The sequence below is a fragment of the Balaenoptera physalus genome (genome assembly GCF_965194825.1).
Source record: "Balaenoptera physalus genome assembly, chromosome: 4".
Taxonomy (NCBI): domain Eukaryota; kingdom Metazoa; phylum Chordata; class Mammalia; order Artiodactyla; family Balaenopteridae; genus Balaenoptera; species Balaenoptera physalus.
The window spans coordinates 89,440,194-89,463,293 of NC_138891.1; the positions used below are offsets into that span (position 1 = coordinate 89,440,194).

The 23,100-nt window shown below is 35.3% G+C and overlaps 1 long non-coding RNA gene across 3 annotated transcripts in view; it reads right to left on the reverse strand.

Moving 5' to 3' along the window:
* The window catches only part of LOC309659948, a 369,679-nt gene that overhangs the window by 90,050 nt on the left and 256,529 nt on the right, over nucleotides 1–23,100 (reverse strand). The window contains exon 4 of one of the 3 annotated variants that reach the window (XR_014263057.1): nucleotides 8,502–8,836. The exons of the other annotated variants lie outside the window; for them this stretch is intronic. This is a non-coding gene — a long non-coding RNA (uncharacterized lncRNA). Of the gene's footprint in view, nucleotides 1–8,501; nucleotides 8,837–23,100 lie in introns of those variants that run through there. 3 annotated transcript variants of the gene reach the window in all.

Below are 23,100 nucleotides of genomic sequence, written 5' to 3' on the forward strand. Positions count from 1 at the left end.
TGCGGGAAGATCCCACATGCCACAGAGCAACTAAGCCCGTGTGCCACAACTACTGAAGCCTGTGTACCTAGAGCCCGTGCTCCACAACAAGAGATGCCACTGCAATGAGAAGCCTGCACACCAAAATGAAGCGTAGCCCCCACTCACTGCAACTAGAGAAAGCCCGTGTGTGGCAACAAAGACCCAAAATGCAGCCAAAAATAAATTTAAAAAAAAGGGGCAGAAAACATATTTGAAGACATAATAGCTATAAACTTCTGTAACCTGGGAAAAGAAACAGACATCCAGGAACAGGAACTTCAGAGACTCCCAAACAAGATGAACAAATAGGTCCACAACAAGACACATTATAACTAAAATGACAAAAATTAAATTTAAAGAGACTCTTAAGAGCAGTAAGAGAAAAGCAATGAGTTATGTACAAGAAAACTCCCATAAGACAATGAACTGACTTTTCAGCAGAAACTTTGTAGGTCAGAAGGGAGTGGTATGATATATTCAAAGTGATAAAAAGGGAAAACCTAAACCAAGTATACTCAGCCTAGCAGAGCTATCATTCAGATTTGAAGGAGAGGTAGAGAGTTTTACAGACAAGCAAAAGCTAACAGAGTTCAGCACCTCTAAACTGGCTGTACAGAAAATGTAAAAGCAACTTCTCTAAGCAGAAAACAAAAGAATACAACTATAAATATAAAAATTTGAAAGGAAAAATCTCGTTGGTAAAGGCAAACATACATAAAAGGTACTCAATCAACCACTTATACAACTAGCAGAAAAGTTAAGACAAAAGTAGTGAAATCATCTATATCCACAGTAAGTATTAAAGGATATAAGTATGTAAAGGATGCACAAAACAAAAGATGTAAAATATGATGTAAAAATATTAAACATGGGAGGGTGTAAAAATGCAGGGTTGTTAAAATGTGTTTGGACTTAAGAGATTATCAACTTAAGATAACTATTATAGATAATATATGCAATATATAAACATATATAATATATGTATGTATGTGTGTATATATATATGTATATATCAACCTCATGATAACCACAAACCAAAAGCCTATATTAGATACACGCACAAAGAAGAGAAAGAAATCCAAACATAACACTAAAGAACAGTCATCGAATCACAAGGGAAGACAGCAAAAGAATAAGAAAGAAACAAAAGTAACTACAAAAACAACCAGAAAACAAGTAACAAAACGGCAATGAGTACATATCCATCAATAACTATTTTAAATATAAATGAACTATTATAGTCTAATAACTGTGAGGAATAAGGCTGCAAAAATCCTCACAAAATATTAGCAAAATGAATTCGACAATATACATAAAGGATCATACAACATTTTCAAGTGGGATTTATTCCAAGGATGTGAGGATGGTTCAATACCTGCACATCAATCAATGAGATACACCACATTAACAAAATGAAGGATACACATCACGTAATCATCTCCATAGACACAGCAAAAACATTTGACAAAATTCAAATTCCATTCATAAAAAACAAAAATTCTCATCAAAGTTTGTATAGGGAACATATCTCAACACACTAAAGGCCATTTATGAAAAACCCACAGCTAACACCATACTCAATGGTGAAAAGCTGAAAGCTTTTACTAAAGTCAGGAACAAGACAAGGATTCCTACACTTGCCACTTCTATTTCACATAGTATTGTAAGTCCTAGCCACAGCAATCAGCCAAGAAAAAGAAACAAAAGGCATTCAAATTGGAAGGGAAGAAGTAAAACTGTCACTATTTGCAGATGACATGATACTATATATAGAAAACTCTAAAGTCTCCACCAATGAGACTTAATAAATGAATTCAATAAAGTTGCAGGATACAAGCTTAATATACAGAAATCTATTTCTTTTCTGTCATTAGCAAAGAACTATTAGAGAAATTAAGAAAATAATCCCATTTACAATTTCATCAAAAAGAATAAAATACCTGGAATAAATCTAACCAAGGAGGCAAAAGACTTGTGCTCACAAATCTACAAGACACTGATGAAAGAAATTGAAGATGACACAAACACATGGTAAAATATAGCATGCTCATGGATTGGAAGATTTAATATTGTTAAAATGATCATATTACCCAAGGCAATCTACATATTCAGTGCAATCCCTATGAAAATACCAAAAGAATTTTTCACAGAACTAGAACAAATAATTCTAAAATTTATATGGAAACACACACACACACACACAAACCAAATAGCCAAAACAAATTTGAGATATCACATTCCCTGATTTCAAATTATACTACAAAGCTACAGTAATCAAAGCAACTGGCACCAAAATGGACACAGAATAGATAGATCAATGGAACAGAATAGAGAGTCCAGAAATAAACCCACACTTATGTGGTCAAATACTCTACAACAAAGGAGGCAAAAATACAAAATAGGGAAAATACAGCATTTTCAATAAATGGTGTACAGTACATGCAAAAGAGCCAAACTGGACTACTTTCTCCACCATACACAAAAATAAACTCAAACTAGATTAAAGACTTATATGTAAGCTTGTGATGCACAACATCACCAATCATCAGGGAAATGCAAATTCAAACCACAGTGAGATGCCACCTCACATCTGTCAGAATAGCTATGATCAGAAAGACAACAAACAGGGAGATCAGCTTGGTGCTTTGTGACCACCTAGAGGGGTGGGATAGGGAAGGTGGGAGGGAGGGAGACACAAGAGGGAAGAGATATGGGAACATATGTATATGTATAACTGATTCACTTTGTTATGAAGCAGAAACTAACACACCATTGTAAAGCAATTATACTCCAATAAAGATGTTAAAAAAAAAAAAGTATAAGGTCGAGAAGAGGTGAAATGGCCTTTCAAGAAGATATAGACTGGGCAATAAAGTTCTTGATTGATTGAATGAGCTTAAAAAAGCAAAAAACAAAAAACAAAAAAAAATACAAATGGAATTTAAAAGTTAAAAAAAAAAAAAAGACAACAAATACCAAGTGTTGGTGAGGCTGTGGGGAAGAGATAATCCTTACGCACAGTTGGTGAGAATGTAAATTGGTTAACATTCTCTTTGGAATGTATGGTTAACATTGCCACTTTGCAAAACAGTATGGAGTTTCCTCAAAAAAATTAAAAATAAAACTACCATTGGATTTAGCAATTCTGCTTCTGGGTATTTATCCAAAGAAAATTTAAAAACTACCTCAAAAAGATATCTACACCCCTATGTTTATTGTAGCATTATTTACAATAGCCACAATACAGAAACAACCTAGGTATCCATCAACAAATAAATGGATAACATAGAAGATGTGGCATATACACACACACACACACACACACACACACACACACACACACACAACGGAATACTATTCAGCCATAAAGAAGAATGAAATCTTGTAATTTGTGATAGCATGGATGCATCTAGAGGGTATTATGCTAAGCGAAATAAGTCAAACAGAGAAAGACAATTACTGCATGATCTCACTCACATGTGGAACCTAAAAACCAAAACAAACAAAAAGTATGGTACTGGCACAAAAACAGAAATATAGATCAATGGAACAGGATAGAAAGCCCAGAGATAAACCCACGCACATATGGTCACCTTATCTTTGATAAAGGAGGCAAGAATATACAGTGGAGAAAAGACAGCCTCTTCAATAAGTGGTGCTGAGAAAACTGGACAGCTACACGTAAAAGAATGAAATCAGAACACTCCCTTACACCATACACAAAAATAAACTCAAAATGGATTAAAGACCTAAATGTAAGGCCAGACACTATCAAACTCTTAGAGGAAAACATAGGCAGAACACTCTATGACATAAATCACAGCAAGATCCTTTTTGACCCACCTCCTAGAGAAATGGAAATAAAAACAAAAATAAACAAATGGGACCTAATGAAACTTAAAAGCTTTTGCACAGCAAAGGAAACCATAAACAAGACCAAAAGACAACCCTCAGAATGGGAGAAAATATTTGCAAATGGAGCAACTGACAAAGGATTAATCTCCAATATTTACAAGCAGCTCATGCAGCTCAATATCAAAAAAACAAACAACCAATCCAAAAATGGGCAGAAGATCTAAATAGACATTTCTCTAAAGAAGATATACAGATTGCCAACAAACACATGAAAGAATGCTCAACATCATTAATCATTGGAGAAATGCAAATCAAAACTACAATGAGATATCATCTCACACTGGTCAGAATGGCCATCATCAAAAAATCTACAAACAATAAATGCTGGAGAGTGTGTGGAGAAAAGAGAACCCTCTTGCACTGTTGGTGGGAATGTAAATTGATACAGCCACTATGGAGAACAGTATGGAGGTTCCCTAAAAAACTAGAAATAGAACTACCATACGACCCAGCAATCCCACTACTGTGCATATACCCTGAGAAAACCATAATTCACAAAGAGTCATGTACCAAAATGTTCACTGCAGCACTATTTACAATAGCCAGGACATGGAAGCAACCCAAGTGTCCATCAACAGATGAATGGATAAAGAAGAAGTGGTTCATATATACAATGGACTATTACTCAGCCATAAAAAGAAACAAAATTGAGTTATTTGTAGTGAGGTGGATGGACCTAGAGTCTGTCATACAGAGTGAAGTAAGTCAGAAAGAGAAAAACAAATACCGTATGCTAACACATATATATGGAATCTAAAAAAAAAAAAAAAGGTCATGAAGAACCTAGGGGCAAGACGGGAATCAAGACACAGACCTACTAGAGAATGGACTTGAGAATACGGGGATGGGGAAGGGTAAGCTGGGACAAAGTGAGAGAGTGGCATGGACATATCTACACTACCAAACGTAAAATAGACAGCTAGTGGGAAGCAGCCACATAGCACAGGGAGATCAGCTCGGTGCTTTGTGACCACCTAGAGGTGTGGGATAGGGAGGGTGGGAGGGAGGGAGACGCAAGATGGAAGAGATATGGGTACATATGTATATGTTAACTGATTCACTTTGTTATAAAGCAGAAACTAACACACCATTGTAAAGCAATTATACTCCAATAAAGATGTTTTAAAAAAAACAAAAAACAAAAAAACGGCATAGAAACAGACCCACAGGTACAGAAAACAAACTGATGGTTGACAAAGCAGGGACTTGGGGGGGGCAGGTGAAATAGGTGAAGGTGTTTAAGAGGTAAAACTTCCAGTTATAAAATAAATAAGTTAAGGACATATAATGTACAGCATAGGGAATATAGTCAATAATATTGTAATAACTTTGTAAGGTGACAGATGGCAAATAGAATTATCATGGTGAACGTTTTGAAATGTATGTAAGTATTGAATCACTATGATGTACACCCGAAACTAATATGATGTTGTATGTCAACTATACTTCAATAAAATAAAAGAATATGCCGTTTATGATTATGACCTTCTGAATGAGGTGGCACAAACCACTCACAAGGAGACAGCAGCTCAGCATCCAAACTTCCATTTGGGGCAACTGAAAACCCTGGGGTGGTTTTGATTGAAGATGGAGTTTTAATACACTCACACAAAGGAAATATAGTCACAAGATTTATTACTTATATATCTCAGAAACAGAGGGCAGGGTGTATTCGTGTGTGTGTTGGGGGGTGTGTGTATGAACAATGAACTGGGGAAAGGGCAGTCCTTCATCCCGTCACAAGTGAGCAGGAGATAAGAGATTAGGATAGCAAGCACCCAGTACTTCAAAGGTAGCTGGGGTGGAGTTTACTAACTTTTCACTGGCTCAACGTTAAGTGGTTATTTTAAAAGGTGCCCCAGGAAAAGCAAAGTGGGAACTTGTGTCAGGAATCTTAAGTTCAGGTCCTTATCTACATGTCCAGAAGCTGAATGTGAGCAGGGTTGTCATATATGGTAAAACACCTACTCAAACAACAACTCAAAATAGGTGTTTTCTGATCACAGATAGGAGAGAGGTAGAGCCGCTGTAATAAATCTCTTCCCCGATTTTCAGTGGGGTGGGGAGGGTTGCTCCTGGGGAAAATAAAAATAAGGCAGATGATCCAAAATAATTTCCTTGTAAACATAACTGGATCTCCAGGCAAACAGATCAATAGTGTCTTCAAGGAAAAGAATCTTTACCTTTGGTGTTCTTTGAGTAGGATGCCCTGATTTAAGGTTGCCTAATGTAAACACACCTAAAATCTACAGATTTATGAGTCATGTCTCCCTGGAGAACATCACATATACCCCAAGGTATAAACCGGATATGTTTCATAACTTAAGTGCTCTCAGTTGTGTGAGGTGACCCTTGAACCTCATTAGATACCTCAGCGTGTATCCAATGCAGAAAGCAAGAACCTACAGAGTCCACTGAATATAGCAGACTTCTCCTATCCCGTATTTCTCACAAACCACTTGATTGCTTGTATTTTTTATTTTAGTAGTAAATTTGACACTTCGTAAGATTTTAGATTTGTCTGAGTTTTATTTGACAATCTGTTCCTTTATTTTACCTCAGAGCCCTTTTAGTTTAACATACAAACACACACACACACACACAAACACAATTTTTAGTAATACACAGTGATGAAATATAACTACAAACTTTAAACAGGGAATAAAGAACAGAGGATTCAGGATGATGGTTACCTTCAGTGAGGGGGAAAGGGGGATGCATTGATGAGAGGGCAAAATCAGGTGGTTAAAAGTAGATTATAGTCAATACCTTAGTTTTTATTTGAAGTGGTGATTTCATGGGTCCTTACTGCTTTATTAAAAATAACTATAAAGTTAAAATCACACTGAGATATCACTGCATAACTGTTAGAATAGCTATCAACAAAAAGACAAGAGATAGCAACCGACAAGGGATTAATCTCCAAAATCTACAAACAGCTCATGCATCTATATATCAAAAAAACAAACAACCCAATCAAAAAATGGGCAGAAAATCTAAATAGATATTTCTCCAAAGAAAACATACAGATGGCTTAAAAGCACATGAAAAGATGTTCAACATCACTAATTGTTAGAGAATGCAAATCAAAATTACGATGAGGTATCACCTCACAGCAGTCAGAATGACCATCATCAAAAAATCTACAAACAATAAATGCTGGAGAGTGTGTGGAGAAAAGGGAACCCTTCTGCACTGCTGGTGGGAATGTAAATTGGTACAACCACTATGGAGAACAGTATAGAGGTTCCTTTAAAAAACTAAAAACAGAGCTACCATATGATCCAGCAATCCCACTACTGGGCATATACCCTGAGAAAACCATAATTCAAAAAGATACATGCACCCCAATGTTCACTGCAGCACTAAATAGCTATAGTGCTGCAATAGCCAGGACATGGAAGCAACCTAAATGTCCATCAGTAGAGGAATGGATAAAGATGATGTGGTACATATATACACTGGAATATTACTCAGCCATAGAAAAAGAACAAAATAATGCCATCTGTACCAACATGCATGGACCTAGAGATTATCATACTGAGTGAAGTAGTCAGACAGAGAAAGACAAATATCATATGATATCACTTATATATAGAAGTTAAAAAAGGATACAAATGAACTTATCTACAAAACAAAAATAGAGTCACAGATGTACAAAACAAACATGGCTACTAGTGGGTAAGTCTGGGGAAGGATAAATTGGGAGATTGCGACTGACATATATACACTACTGTATATAAAACAGATAACTAATGAGGACCTACTGTATAGCACAGGGAATACTCTGTAATGGCCTGTATGGGAAAAGAATCTAAAAAAGAGTGGATATATGTATTTGTATAACTGATTCACTTTGCTGTAGAGCAGAAACTAACACATTGTAAATCAACTATACTCCAACAAAAATTTTTTTAAAAGACAAGAGATAAGTATTGGTGAGGATGTGGAGAAAAGGGAACCCTTATGCACTTTGGTGAGAATGTAAATTGGAAAGCAGTATGGAAGTTCTTCTAAAACTTAAAAAAGGAACTACCATCTGATCCTGCAAGCCCACTTCTCGGTACATATCTAATGCAAATGAAAACAGAATCTTGAAGAGATATCTGTACTTCCATATTCATTGCAGCATTATTCACAACAACCAAGATATGGAAACAACCCAAATGTCTGTCAACAGATGAATAGATAAAGATGCGATACACACACAGACACACACACACTCAATGGAATATTATTCAGCCATGAGAAAGAAGAAAATCCTGCCATTTGCAACAATGTGGATGGACCTTGAGGGCCCCATGCTAAGTGAAATACTAAACCAGACAGAGGAAGACAAATATTGCATGTAGCACTTACATGTGGAATCTAAAAGAAAATTTTTTTAAAAGTCAGATTCATAGAATAGAAAAGTGGTTTTGTCAGGGACTGAAGGGTGGGTGAAAGCGGGAGAGATTGGCAAAAGTGTACCAACTTTCAGTTATAAGGAATAAGGTCTGAGGATCTAATGTAAAACATGGTGATTATAGTTGACAGTACTGTACTGTGTAACTGAAAGTTGCTAAGAGAGTAGAACGTAAATGTTCTCACACAAAAAAAGATAAATATGTGAGGTGATGAATGTGTTAATTACCTAAAAGGGGGGTTTGCTTTCACAATGTATACATACATCAAATCACCATGATTTACACTTTAAATACTTACAATTTTATGTGTCAATTAATCCTCAAAAGAGCTGAAATTAAGAATAAGATAAAAACAAAAAGCATGCAAAGAAAAAAATGTTATTTAAAAATATACATACATACACACACACGTATATACATAAACAAAAAAGTGTCAAAAGTCGGCTCACCCCAGTACTGTTATGTAGTCATATCTCAATAAATCAATGAGGTAACTAAATAGAAATAGACGTTTCCAGAATCAACTACAAATAATTATAAAGGGATATAGAACAGTATCTTAATTAACTTTTAATTCCTAATACTTATAGTAGCTGTTATTTGGTATAAACTTCTTGTATACATGATTGAATTTAATGGAAATGAACATTTAAGTAGCAACTATCAAATTACAGAAAAACTCAGGAGATGGAAGGAACATATGCAATCTTCCTCCATCCTCAAGTTCATTCAGTAAAGCAACATGTTATAGTACAAAAAATGTTAAAATGAAGTGCTCAACTTCTAGTTAAATATGACAAATTGACTGGGAAAAATACATTCCCTTCTGTTCCCTTTGGAGGCTATCCTTGAAATATAATAACAATCTGGCATGATTTATACACTTAAAGATAGCATTGTCAGCTTAGAAAAAAGGACCTCTGTATCTGGCATTTAGGATTACCCTCATGAACATCCTGTCAGGTAATGTAAGTAGAGATTTGAATATAATATTGCTCCAATCTGGGGGAGATAAAGAAACATAAACAAATATCTGTTTAAATAGTATATTCTATAATAGAAGTATGATCACAGTGATGTAGAAAATTTATAAGATAAATTAACCAACAAACACAAGACTGTTACATAGACAATGAAAAATACCAGTCTCAAATAAATGATTCATTTTATAATGAGCACATAAAATTTGGTAATTAGATAGCTAAATTGGCAAAATATAACTCACACATGAAAATATTAGGCAATATATAGAAATACCAACAATAAAGAAAACCTCTCTGCAATCAAATTAGCATAAAAAACAAACATATAAATAAATAATCACAATACTCAACATTTGTAAGAATGTGAAAAAAATACATTTATGCATTGCCAGTGGTAGCATACATTCACAACATTTTTGGATGACAATTTAGCAGTATATTTTTTGAAGCCATGAAAGCACTCATATTCCTTGATTTTAGAATCTTACTTCGGGGAATTTATTCACTAAATATAGATTAACTATTTCTAATTCTAAGTTAAATAAACCTGTTGAAATTTCTGAAATAACTACTAAAGGAATAACAATCAAGTACATAACTTCCAGAGCACTAATGGAGCAAAAAAGGAAAATGAAATATAATTCAAAAGTCAATCCAAAAGAAGGCAAATGAAATATAGGGGGAAAATGAATACAGAAAAATCTAGACAAAAAACAAAACAAAACAAAATGTTAGAACAAATGCAAGCATATCTGTAATCAAAGTAAATAAACTAAAATTTACAATTTAAAATGTCAGAAAAGCCTTATTAAAACAAAATCCAGTTACATGCCATACACAAGAGGTATAGTTGTAAAAAGAGCATAGAGAGATGAGAAAAAAGGTAGAGGCACAATGGAAAATGCCTAGAGCAAGCTCGAGCTGGTATAGCTACATAAAAATCTTAAACATGGGCTTCAAGACAAAAATGCGCAACTAGGGATAAATAGTGTTTCTACATAAAGAAACATAACCTTTCTAAATGTGTAAATACCTAATACATCCATGTAAGTAAAATTATAAAGAGATCTGAGGGAAAGATAACCAGAAACTTCAGCATAGTGACCAGTTCTAGAATGAAAGGTGGGGCAGCAGTTGTGGTTACACTGGTATTTGAAGATAAGCAGTGGTGTCTCTGGTTTTATTTACTAACCTTTATAAACTGAACATATATGTTAGGTAAATATATTCATTTTACATAGGCTATTTCATAAAATTAGCATCATAATGTAATACACAGTTAAACAAATTTGAAGGTATGAGTAATAGTTATCAAGTTGTGTTAGAATGGTAGAATTTGTGTCTTATTCTTGAAAATAATTTCAAACCCCTCCTTACTCAACACAAAATTATGAAAACAATATAAGTTTAACACTAGTTGTGGGAACATAGATGAGTGATGTCTCTACTATTAAATAGTTAATGAACAGAGAGCTTTTAGAATAAAAGAATACATTTTGCTTATTAACTTGTTTGGAAATTGGAATTTATGTCACACAGTTACAGAAGCCAGAAGACAAAGGAGATTAAGAACTTCCAAAAGCATAAAATAACAGCCCAAAGTTTAATAATTCCCACAACTCTGGGCTTCCCTGGTGGCACAGTGATTAAGAATCCGCCCGCCAATGCAGGGGACACGGGTTTGAGCCCTAGTCCAGGAAGATCCCACATGCCACGGAGCAACTAAGCCCGTGTGCCACAACTAATGAGCCTGCGTGCCACAACTACTGAAGCCTGTGCACCTAGAGCCCATGCTCTGCAACAAGAGAAGCCACCACAATGAGAAGCCCGCGCACTGCAACGAAGAGTAGCCCCAGCTCGCCACAGCTACAGAAAGCCCACGCGCAGCAAGAAAGACCCAACATAGCTAATACATAAATAAATTAATTTAAAATAAAATAATAATAATAATTCCCACAAGTTTGAGTTATAAATTTTCTGGTATAATAAATATCCACATAGCCTTTTACCCACACTTAAGTTCTAAACTCCCACTAAAGATAGTGCAAACCAAACCATTCCAATTTAGATACATAGGACAGTGAACATAGAAATGATTTTTCAGAAAAGAAACAATGTTGAAGTACAGATATTTAATTTTTTAATCACTAGTATTTTTAACTTTTCCTGAAAGCATTTACTTAGAGATATAAAGATGTAATTAATTCTTTTTGGGGGGGGTGGTTAACATCTTTATTGGAGTATAATTGCTTTACAATGGTGTGTTAGCTTCTGCTTTTTAACAAAGTGAATCAGCTATACATATACATATATTCCCATATCTCTTCCTTCTTGCGCCTCCCTCCCTCCCACCCTCCCTATCCCACCCCTCTAGGTGGTCACAAAGCACCGAGCTGATCTCCCTGTGCTATGCAGCTGCTTCCCACTAGCTATCAGTTTTACATTCGGTAGTGTATATATGTCCATGCCACTCTCACTTTGTCCCAGCTTACCCTTCCCCCTCCCCGTGGCCTCAAGTCCATTCTCTAGTAGTAGGTCTGCGTCTTTATTCCCGTCCTGCCCCTAGGTTCATCAGAACCTTTTTTTTTTTTTTTTTTAGATTCCATATATATGCATTAGCATACGGTATTTGTTTTTCTCTTTCTGACTTACTTCACTCTGTATGACAGACTCTAGGTCCATCCACCTCATTACAAATAACTCAATTTCGTTTCTTTTTATGGCTGAGTAATATTGCATTGTATATATGTGCCACATCTTCTTTATCCATTCATCTGTCGATGGACACTTAGGTTGCTTCCATGTCCTGGCTATTGTAAATAGAGCTGCAATGAACATTGTGGTACATGACTCTTTTTGAATTATGGTTTTCTCAGGGTATATGCCCAGTAGTGGGATTGCTGGGTCATATAATTAATTCTTTATAATGGCATTTTTCTCTTTTCACTGGATGGCAAAAGGCTCTATAAAATAAAATTTTGCTTGAGATATATAATCAATTGTTTTTAATACTAAGTATACTTCTATTCAACTACAAATACTTAGACGGGATAGGTATATTTATTCACTTTGCTTCTATGAAAAGAGTAGGAAATATAAAGATCCAGAAGAGTCTATGAGCCTATAACTAAATATAAACACATTTTTTATGGGAGAAGGTAGCTTTGCACTGTACACTACTGAATTCTTTATTTAATTAAACCTTGAATGAGTTAGGTGATGAATTAGCATAACTAAAGTAAGGGCTAAAGGTGGTAGGGCATTAACTCTGTGGAATGTAGTTATAAGCATTTTCTATTTAGGGTTATTACTTTTTTACTTATTTGTCAGATGTGTGGACTGTGACCTCTGTTCTGAGTTCAGTGTAGTAAAATCTTCTAAAGGATAAAAAATAGTAGAAAGTTCTAACAGAGCAGTATAAAATATATTATGGCCCCTCAGTAATTATGCTATAATTCTGTTGGAGAAAGCAATTCTATTACAGTCCTTATTGTCAGACACTTACTTTTACTGTCTGGAAAAAAGAAAACTATTCCTTTTAGGTAGGATTTTTGTTCTTGGCATGTGCTCAAAAATGAGTAATATTGCCTGATGATTTTTTAAAGAAGAGAGAACACATTATACACACACATACACACATATATACCTACACATACACATACATATGTGCATAGACACACACATATCTTTATGTTCTGACAACCTTCTTTAAAACACCAATCTTGTCATTTTCATTCATAGAAGCATAAGGATTTATCAGTTTACTAAATCTGAAAAGAATCTCAAGAGTTCATATTGAGCTCCCAGACAAGAGTGTGAATGTTAGTAGGGTTCTTATTTTATTGTTTGAGAAAGATTCATGACTACATAGTACAAGTCAACCTCATTTCGGATAAAAATAATTGCTTCATATGTACTCACTGAGTAACACTTAGCACAGAATCAGTTCACATACCTTCTCATTTGCAATAAGTCTTCTAAGAATACTGATGGGCCAAAACATACTTCGCTTGTACTATGACAATTATATTTGACTTCCGTATTTTTTTTTTTTTTTGGTCAAAACTACTAAATGGTACCTGGGTGCTCTTAACCAGAACATAACACCAAGGATTTCTTTACTCATCTGCCAGAATGTTCCCCTCCTAGTCACTATGCTGATTATCTTTAGAACACAAATAAAATTCCCATTTTACATCTGAGGTAAAGTGTGGTCTTTTAGAACTCAGAGATGGCTTTAAAGATCTTTTTCAGTGTTGTAAGTCTATGGAACACCTATAATTCTCTAAGATTATATTTGCGAAGATCCTATCAATGTTATCCTTTATAAGAACCCAATAACAAGGTCTCTTGTCCATTGGCTAACTCATGCCAACGTTTTTTATAAATAACAATAATTAATGAATTTTGGCCTTATTTTACATACCAGTAGAGCAATTTCCTAATATCTGGATTCATGGATGTCATTGTGGTAGTTGATTCTGTACTTTACCCAGACACTGCCCAACTAACTACTCAGAGACAGCGGCCACCATAATTAAACTACCTGGTAAAACACATCAAAAGATTGAAACTACTAAAGAAAGTCAACGTTTTTTGAAATCTTTATCTTTTACAAGAGTTAACACATGGCAGCAGTGAGTCAAACTTATTAAACTTGGCATGGAATCTTGCCAAACATTTAAGAACAACTGTAGGCATCTATGAAATGCTGGAATTTGTCTATTTCTGTAGGCATCTATGAAATGCTGGAATAGTTTAAAAAGCAGGGAATTTTGGAATCAGACCTGGAGAGACTCTGACTGCTTTACTTAAGACAAGCTATACAGTTTTCCTGAGTCTTGCTTTTACTCATTTATAAAATTAGATAATAATACCTAGAACTAAATGAGAAAAATAAATGAGATAATGCATATAAATTTGGGGTCAAATAGTAGGCCCTTGACAACATGGTAACTTTACTGACAACAAAGATGAATTTAGTTTTTTAAGAATGGATGAAATAGAATTAGAAAGTATTAGAGAATCTTAAATTTGAAAGCCCTTCCGTTACGATTACTGAAGAAAAATACCTCCTCCAAAAAAAAGTTGAAAATGAAAAAAATTCTTACATAGGGGAAGATTATAATTACAAGTATATATTAGATGAGAATGAAAATAAAAACGACACAAATCTTCTCTAATGAGGGGGATGAGGCAAACAAAGCTTGAAGATGAGAGGAAGTAAAATCGGAAGCAAGTTATTGTCCCCAAAGAACTGGAAAATAACCTCAATTGAAATTAATTTCCTAAACATAGGCACAGATGTTTCACATACTTTCCACAACTTTACCTCATATGTTGGCTCCTAGTATTAAGGAAATGAAATTAATTCTACGGTTATATGTAAAATTATATCTCATTTCTTCTCACCTGTGTTTTATATTTTATGATAGCCATTTAATAAACTGAAGCAAAAGATGAGTGGGACTAATGCAGATATGAGTGTGTGAAAGTTGAACTGACACACCTAAAGTACTAGGGATACAGGCAAAGTAAAATCTGCAGATATAAGTATCACATGTATAATAGGCATCTTGATCAAGACGCACTTTGCAATTCAGTCGGACAAGTAAGAAAGAATGTTGCATGCAGTACAACCAGTGGCTCATGATTATGCCTGGTGTAATTCTCAGCATTGGCATTAATAGGAATACCATTGCAGGTTAGAAGATCATTCCTCCACCAAAATGACTGCTGTAGCTTTAAAAGGCAACATGACCCCTACCACTTATAGGTTTTGTAGTTGATCCTAATGGCCAGTACTATGCAGAGAGCATAATCTTTAAAATATTAAGGATGTTAAAATTGCCCATGGATGTTTCTGTGAAACTAATGACAGTGAAAGATCATACTAACATATATGAGAAAGGTTCATTTATTCTCAAGTGAATATAATTTCTCTTTCTGATTGAATTTAACTCCAGAAACTCATCCACAAGTGGGAAAATTACCTTGTTGTTAAAGTGATTTGTTGAAGAACATCACTTATGCTTACTCTGAATATTTGATTTGAATTTGTTTCTTCACTCATTTACTCATTTATTCAACAAACTTTGATAGAGTTCCTACTGTATGTCTGGCTTCGAGAATGCTACTGATAAGAAAAAAAGAAGCAAATTGTGTTAATTTCTCATTTAGGTATTGAGCAAAAACCCAACTTGCCAAACAGTCTAGCTAACAGAATATTGCTTTGACATTTTGATCTCAAGTTACAAGCCCATTTCTATGCTAGGCATGTTACAAGGATAAACTAGATATGATAAATAAACTAGGTATGATATTTCTTATTAATTAGCATGTAAGATATATTAAATATGAGAAAATAAAAATATGTAAAATTGACTGGGATGTAAAATACATAAAATATCTGACTAAAGTAGCCACACACTGAATTTAGTCAGCAGATCACATAGCATCGATGAGATTTATTACTTAATTAACAATACTTTGAGACCAGCCCAACTCAAAAATATAAAGAAAGGTGGCATAGTTATCGCCTATGTGAGCGAAGCAGCAGAAAATGCCCTGTTTTGGATGCAGGGTATCACTAGATTTGAGGAACCTTGGTCCACTGGGTCATAAGCAATGCCACTGAAGATTTTAGCACCCAGTTTTGGAGAACAGGTATATAACAGCATGACAATATTAGACAGTATACCTTAAAAAAACCTGAAGGAGTTGTATGGATAATTGCTAAACAGATTTGAGTGAACAGAGAGTCCACGAAGAGGTAAATACAGTAATTTAGCCTTAAAAACTGAGGTACTGAACTTTTAATCCTAGGAAGGTATTTGAAGTAAGAATCAAAAATTGGATATGATATATGGAATCGCTCTAATATAAATCTCCAAGGTTTTCAGGTAATGACTAGTGGTATTAATAAACAAGAGAAGAAAATAAAAGATAAGTTAAAAATTTAAAAAGCCTAAGACATTGCTGTGAATATGTTATGGGAAAGAAATAGAGACTAGAAATGAGGAGGGCATTGCAATAAGATGGGTTTGGTTTTACATTTGAAGAATCTGAGATGCCCTGCAAGCAGTCAGGAATATGGGTATAGCAATTAGGAATATGGGTTAACTTAAGACTCAAAACAAGTACGTGGACAAGTCATGAGAGATTTAAAAGGTAGGCCTTTTGAGAACAAGAGTGTGCTAAAACTTTGTAATAGGATGCCCACAGTCAGAAGCCAAGAAAAGAAAGAGCCAGCAAGTTTTACAGTGACGTCAGAGAGCAGGAGGGCTGGAGTATTCAGTTTTTCAGGGAACTGTGGGGTAATCATTAAGAAGGGAGCAGGAATATGGCAGTGGAGAATTGTTAGCAATGGAATTAAAGGCCACAGAAAATTCTAGGTTGGTTATAAGTCAGCCTCTGATGGAGACAAAAAGGTGTGCATAATCATAGTAATTTACAGCAGTTTATGTTAGCTTTTATAAATGTTTAATTAAATTAAATGGCATATATATATATATATATATATATATATATATATATATATATACACACACACACATGTGTTTGTGTGTGTGTATATCCTTATGTACATGCACACATTATCTGTCCAGGAATCTTAGGGAAAAGCAGAGACAGAAAATGAGGGAAATAACAAAACAAAAATGTGCACCTTACTAGCTAGAATGTTTTAGAACCTAGTACGTCAGTCATCCATCCCCCTACCTCCATTACAAACATTTGTTGTATAAGCCTGATCAGAGAAACGGCTCACCATGACTCAGCTGGAACGTTACTTATAGAAGAGTAAGAAGAAATTGTTGCTAACAGGAGCCCGGAAGGGAGTGCTCTCCCAGCACAGCCCTCACATTGGCTTTGAAGACATTGCTCTGGACCTTCTTTCCAATAGCAAGGATGAAATCCTGCCCTGTCACCACTTCTGTGACTACCGAGGACAAAGTGAAGTCAGAGGATGTCTTGTAGATTCTATAGAAACACAGAGGGAATGAACACTTGTGGAGCACTTTTTACACTTGCTGTGTACTAAACCAGGGTTGTCCCATTTCATCCTTAATAATACACTGCGTGGTGACTGGGATTACATGAGGAAATTGAGTTTAAAGAGGTTATATGAAATGTCCAAGAGAAACAGTCAAAGGCAGAGCTGGAATTCAAAGCCGAGTCTCTCTGTCTTATTAAATATCCTTCTTTTCACAGCCTTATCTGAATGACATGAATTCCAGAGCTCTTTCCAGGCACAAGCTAAAAGAAGTAGCAATAAAGGATTAACCATTTGTAAACTGTAGTGTTTACCTATCTCCTTTCCCAGCCTTTAGGTCTAACACTTGATTAACTATGTAAGTTAATTAGTGTCACCAACTGTCATTATTTCCTAACATTTCTAAAAAGCCAAAGTCCTTACAAAATACTCTTACCTTCAGGGAGATAAAATTACCTTTCCCAAGGACAAGCCAGAATAGCTGCATAAATGTTAGAATTTATGCACCCTTATGAGGCATGAGATAACACCTCCTTCACTGGCGGGTTTCTAATATCATGCTAGCAGCCTATAACTGCCTGCATGTAAGTATACCTGAAAGAAAACACTTAGAGTTAACGACAACTAGATAGTACCTCAGCCATCCTAGGATAAAGGAGCAACAAATGTCCAAATTGCATTTGATAATTCTCCCCAGATGAATTAAAATTTCAGATTTGAAATCTCTGTCTTCATAAAGATAAGGGTAATTAGATTTTGAACATCACTGTAAACAGAGACACAGATTTTGTTACTGAGATACCTGCAATTTGCTACCTGATAACAACAGACAAGCAATCCAGTAGCTAGCTAGACACCACTGATCAATAAGCCAAGCATACTGTAAAGCAATGGAGCAATGGTATTCAGAGATCCAAATTACCAATCATGAGATGCTCAATCCATCCCACTTGGGAAAATCAGTGCTCACTCAACAACTTGGCACAGCGTCAGAGTTTCATGCTAAAGCAACAGGAATATCTTTAAATGGAATATAATAAATTCCAGGCTACTGAACCTCTAGCATTTTGGACGAGGGTAGTATGTTAGATGGTATCGTATGTCTTTCTTATGTATATATGTATGTATGTATGTATGTATGTATTGGTTTGTTTGTTTTAAATGTTGATACATATTTGAGTAACAATAATTACTTATAAATGTAAAGGTAAAGCAAGGTTGTCTTTGTCCAGCTGACACAGATTTAATTTATACTAATTTACAGAGTTGATGTTAAAACTTCTGGGGATAGCCCTACTCAGCTCTCGTATTAGTGGGCTTGGGCCACCATAACAGAATATCACAGACTGTGTGGCTTAAACAGCAGAAATATATTTTCTCCCAGCTCTGGAGACTGCTAGGCTAGGATCGAGGTATCAGCAAGGCTGGTTTCTGGTGAGACTTCTCTTCCTGACTTGTAGATGGCTGCCTTTTCACTATGTCCTCTCCTCACATGGCCTTTCCTCTTTGTAGGTGTACTTCTGGTATCTCTTCTACTCCTTATAAGGATACCAGTCGTATTTGATTAGGGCCCCACCATTATGACCTCATTTAACCTTAATTAACTCCTTAAAGGCTCTATCTCCAATACAGCTGCATTGGGTATTAGAGCTTCAACATATGGATTTTGAGGGAAGACAATTCAGTCCCTAAGAGACATCTTCCTGTCTTTCTGTTTAAATCTCCTTTATGACTCCTTCGTGCTTTTCTTTAATTTTTCAGGCCAAATACAGATGGAAAGGTACTTACAGCAGCAGAGAGCAGTGATACAGATGAAAAATAAGAAAAAAAAATATCTCGTTTTGTTTCTTTCTCTCAGCAGGTTTCCCTTTCTCCAACTGCATAAATTATTATAATCTACTCTCCGTTTATTAGATAACCAGCTAATAATTATTTACTAATTTATGATAACTACATAAAAACAACCCCCTATAATTTTGAAACCTGTCTTTAGACGCAGCTAGCCCTCCTTGAAAGGGAGCATGACCCTTTCCACAGAATGAAAGATTTTAAATAACATTAAACAAAGCATAAGAAAATTATTAAGCTATGATGGGGTACTCTGCAATTACAATTTCTCTTAATTATATGCTGCTCTGACACTCAACAGAAAATGCAGATGAACCATTTAATGCATGTATAAGTAAGATCAAATCTGAATATTCCCACTAAAGATGCCCGTGGTATCTGCTATTAACTCCTTGCTTGGGTCTTGTTTTCTTCCCCACCTTTGGCATAACCTTGTTATTAGAACAGAGATACTGGTTTCAGGCTTTAAATACTGTAAAGCAGTCAAGAGGGAAAACACCTAAAACCTCATTCAAATAATCATTTTTGAATTGTAAGCCTAACCTGACATTATTATAGTCAGACCAGAAGAGTTTTGCTCCAAGATGATAACCCTTTCTTTAACACAAAGTCCACATATGATAACCTGTGTATTCTTAATCATGAAATAAAACCATGGGAGACACTGGTCTGATTAAAAGACAAGTGCATAACCATGGAAAGAGACAAATCCAAATTAAGACTTTTTTTTTCTTTAATGTTTTCCTTTAAAAGTTGGCTTTAGAAAGAGTCACGCAGGCATATTTTACTGGTTCTCTGTTGTCTGAAGGTTAGGACAATTTGAAAGGAAAAACAGTGCCAGGATGATTCTTGTTCAAATGCAAACACACACACACACACGGACACACATGAAAAGACACACACACACACACAGACACACTCACACTTCCCTGGGGAAGAATTTCTTAAAATCCTTGATTTTTCACTTTAATTTTACTTTACATATATATTTTTAGTTCAGTTCCAAAATGTTGTTTTCTTTGAGGTGTTTTTTTTTTCTCTCAGCTTGCTGTACTCCTAATTTTGAAAAGTCACTAAGGGTATAATTTTGGAAATCCACATTTTAAAAGAAATGCTACTTTTATTTACAAAAACTTTTCATCAAAGCTAAGAAGCAGAACTGAGTTCTTTTGTGATTCCAAACATATTTTTGAAGAATGGTTACATCACATATCTATTCTTGGAAACATTAAATAACAGAAAGCAAACACAAAGGTCTTGTCTTTGGTCGTCTTTCATGCAATGACATCTTTGCAAATTAGGCTGACAAATTTACCTAGTCTTCCTTCCTTCTACTGCTTATTGTCAGTGTAAGATTGAATGGAAAATTGGTCTTAATCAAAACTAAAAGATTCTGCTTATCAAAAAACACCATCAAGAAATAAACAGGTGTAGAGGAAGAAAAGATATCTCTTTTCTTCTACCCTTTTAAGTTCTCAACTGAGATCCCTGTAACAAAAGACAGCTTAGCAAGAGAAAAGCATGCAAATGTATTTAAGTTTTATATGACAGGAAACTTCATAACGAAATGAAGACCCAAAGAAACTGGTAAAGCTTTTCTATGTGGCCTGGGCTTGCTCACAACATGGTGGCTGGTTCCAAAGGCAAGTGTCCAGAGAAGAGCCAAGCAGAAGCCATAATGCAGTCAATGATCTAGCTGCAGCAGTTAATCTGCATCACCTCACCATATTCTACTGATCAAGACATTTACAAAAGCCCAGCCAGTTTCAAAGGGAGGTAATAAATACCCTCCACCACTTGATGAAGGCATGTCAACATCGAATTTTGAGAAAAGCATATTGCATGGGATACACACACACACACACACACACACACACACACACACACACACACTTATTTAGCAATCTTTGAAGAAATGATCTGCCATGGACATCACATAAATCACAAATTCTTTAGTATAAATTTTATGAAGGAGTCGCTGCATGAGAACATGGAACACATAAAAGGGAAATGACTGAAAGGAAGTACAGGGCATCTAAAGAAGGAAAGGTAATGAAAGACCAATTTCACCTGCTTTTGGCCAGCCCTCCCAAAGCATGTAGGTGAGAATATACCATTAAAATGTTAACATCTCACAATAAAGTGTAAATTCAATCATAGAAAAATTATATGTAAATACTTATTAAACACTTTTAATTAAGTACAGATAGTTACTTGCTTACAATCATATGAACCACCACTTACTGAGCGATTATTGAGCTTTCAAAGTGATGAGATCTTTGCATGCATACACTCATTACACTTTGTCCTTAAGACCCTATGATGCAGGATTATTTTAATCCCCACCTTACAGGTGAGAAAAGCTAGTCTAAAAAGGTTAAGTAATTTATCCAAGGTCATATAGCTTGTTAATGGCAAAGCTGGGATCTTGACCTCTAAGTATACTGTAACTATTCCACTTTCCACATGTTTTCTTTTTAACTCAAATTTTTCTCAAGCACACGGTTAAATTGTAAAGGCCCAACAGAAGAACATACATCAGTATCCTAAAAGCACATATGCTACAAATCGCAATATCTATAATATGGCCGTGGGTAAACCTGAGCTCAGCTTTTTGTCTCCATCTACCTTCCATTTAGAGTTTCTAAAGGAAAGTCATGGGGCGAGGGGATGGGATAAACACAAGACAGAAAATGAAAACCTAAAAGATTCTTCAGGCAAAGTATTAAAACTGGGAAGAGAGTATATCATGATAGCAGAAATTTAAGATCAGTATATAAAACCATTCCCCACCCACAGCAACAACGAGAAATTTTCATTTTAGTAAATTACTTACATATAATAACATTAAAGATATAAAGTATCTAGAAAATATGGCAAAAATATATAAGACCATTTGGAGGAGATTTTAAAACATTATTGAGTAACTTTAAGAATTAAATAAACAAAGAAATAAATAGATGTATAAGAAGATTCAATATCATAACCATGTCATTCACCTAAAATTGGTCTACAGATGTAATTCAATTCCCACCAACATACCAATAGAGTTTGCAAAGAAACTGTAAAAGTTGATTTTAAAACTTGTGTGGAAAAGCAAAAACTAGTAATAGTTAAGATACTAAATTTATTTTTAAAAATTAAGGATGTGACAACTTAACCTATTAATTATTGTTTTGGTTATCACCTGCTTTGTAGAAAACTATTCCAAATTGCAGTGGCTTAAAACAACATTTATCTATTAATTTCATGATTCTATGAATCAGGAATTTGGGCAGGGTTTAGCTAGTCTATCAGTAAAAGTTCCATCAAAAAAGCAAAACCAGTAGGATTTATTACAAAGATTTATGTATTTCAAGGAACTGGCCTACACAATTGAGGGGGCTGGCTAAGTAAGTCTGTAGGGCAGGGCATCAGGAAGGAAAGATTATATACAGGTCTAAATTCCATAGGCATAGGCAGAAGCTGCTGTCCAAAGGCAGAATTTCTTCTCTTCCTCAGAAAACATTCAAGCCTGCTTTTAAGGCCATCCAACCAATTTAATTAGGCGCACTGAAATAACTGTCCTTACTTAAAGTCAACTGATTAGGGGCTTTAGCTGCATCTGCAAAATCCTTCCACAGCAACTCCTAGATTAGTACTTGACCTGAAAATGGAAAGTTGACATATCAAGAAGGCACCACAGCTAGGGTTTTTCTCTCGACCCTGTGTGGTGTCTGCTGGGTTCATTCAATGGTACTCAGTTGGATGCTAACTAGTCTGGAGGGCCCCAGACAACTTCACTCAAATGCTGGGATCTTGGCAGGAACAGCCAGCAGAGTGAATTTAGCTGGCCCCTCTCCCTCTCCCTGTAGTCATAAAGGTCTCATCATGTGGCATCTCCAGCAGGGCAGGTAGACTTCTTACTTGGTGGCACAGCAATCCCTTGAACCTC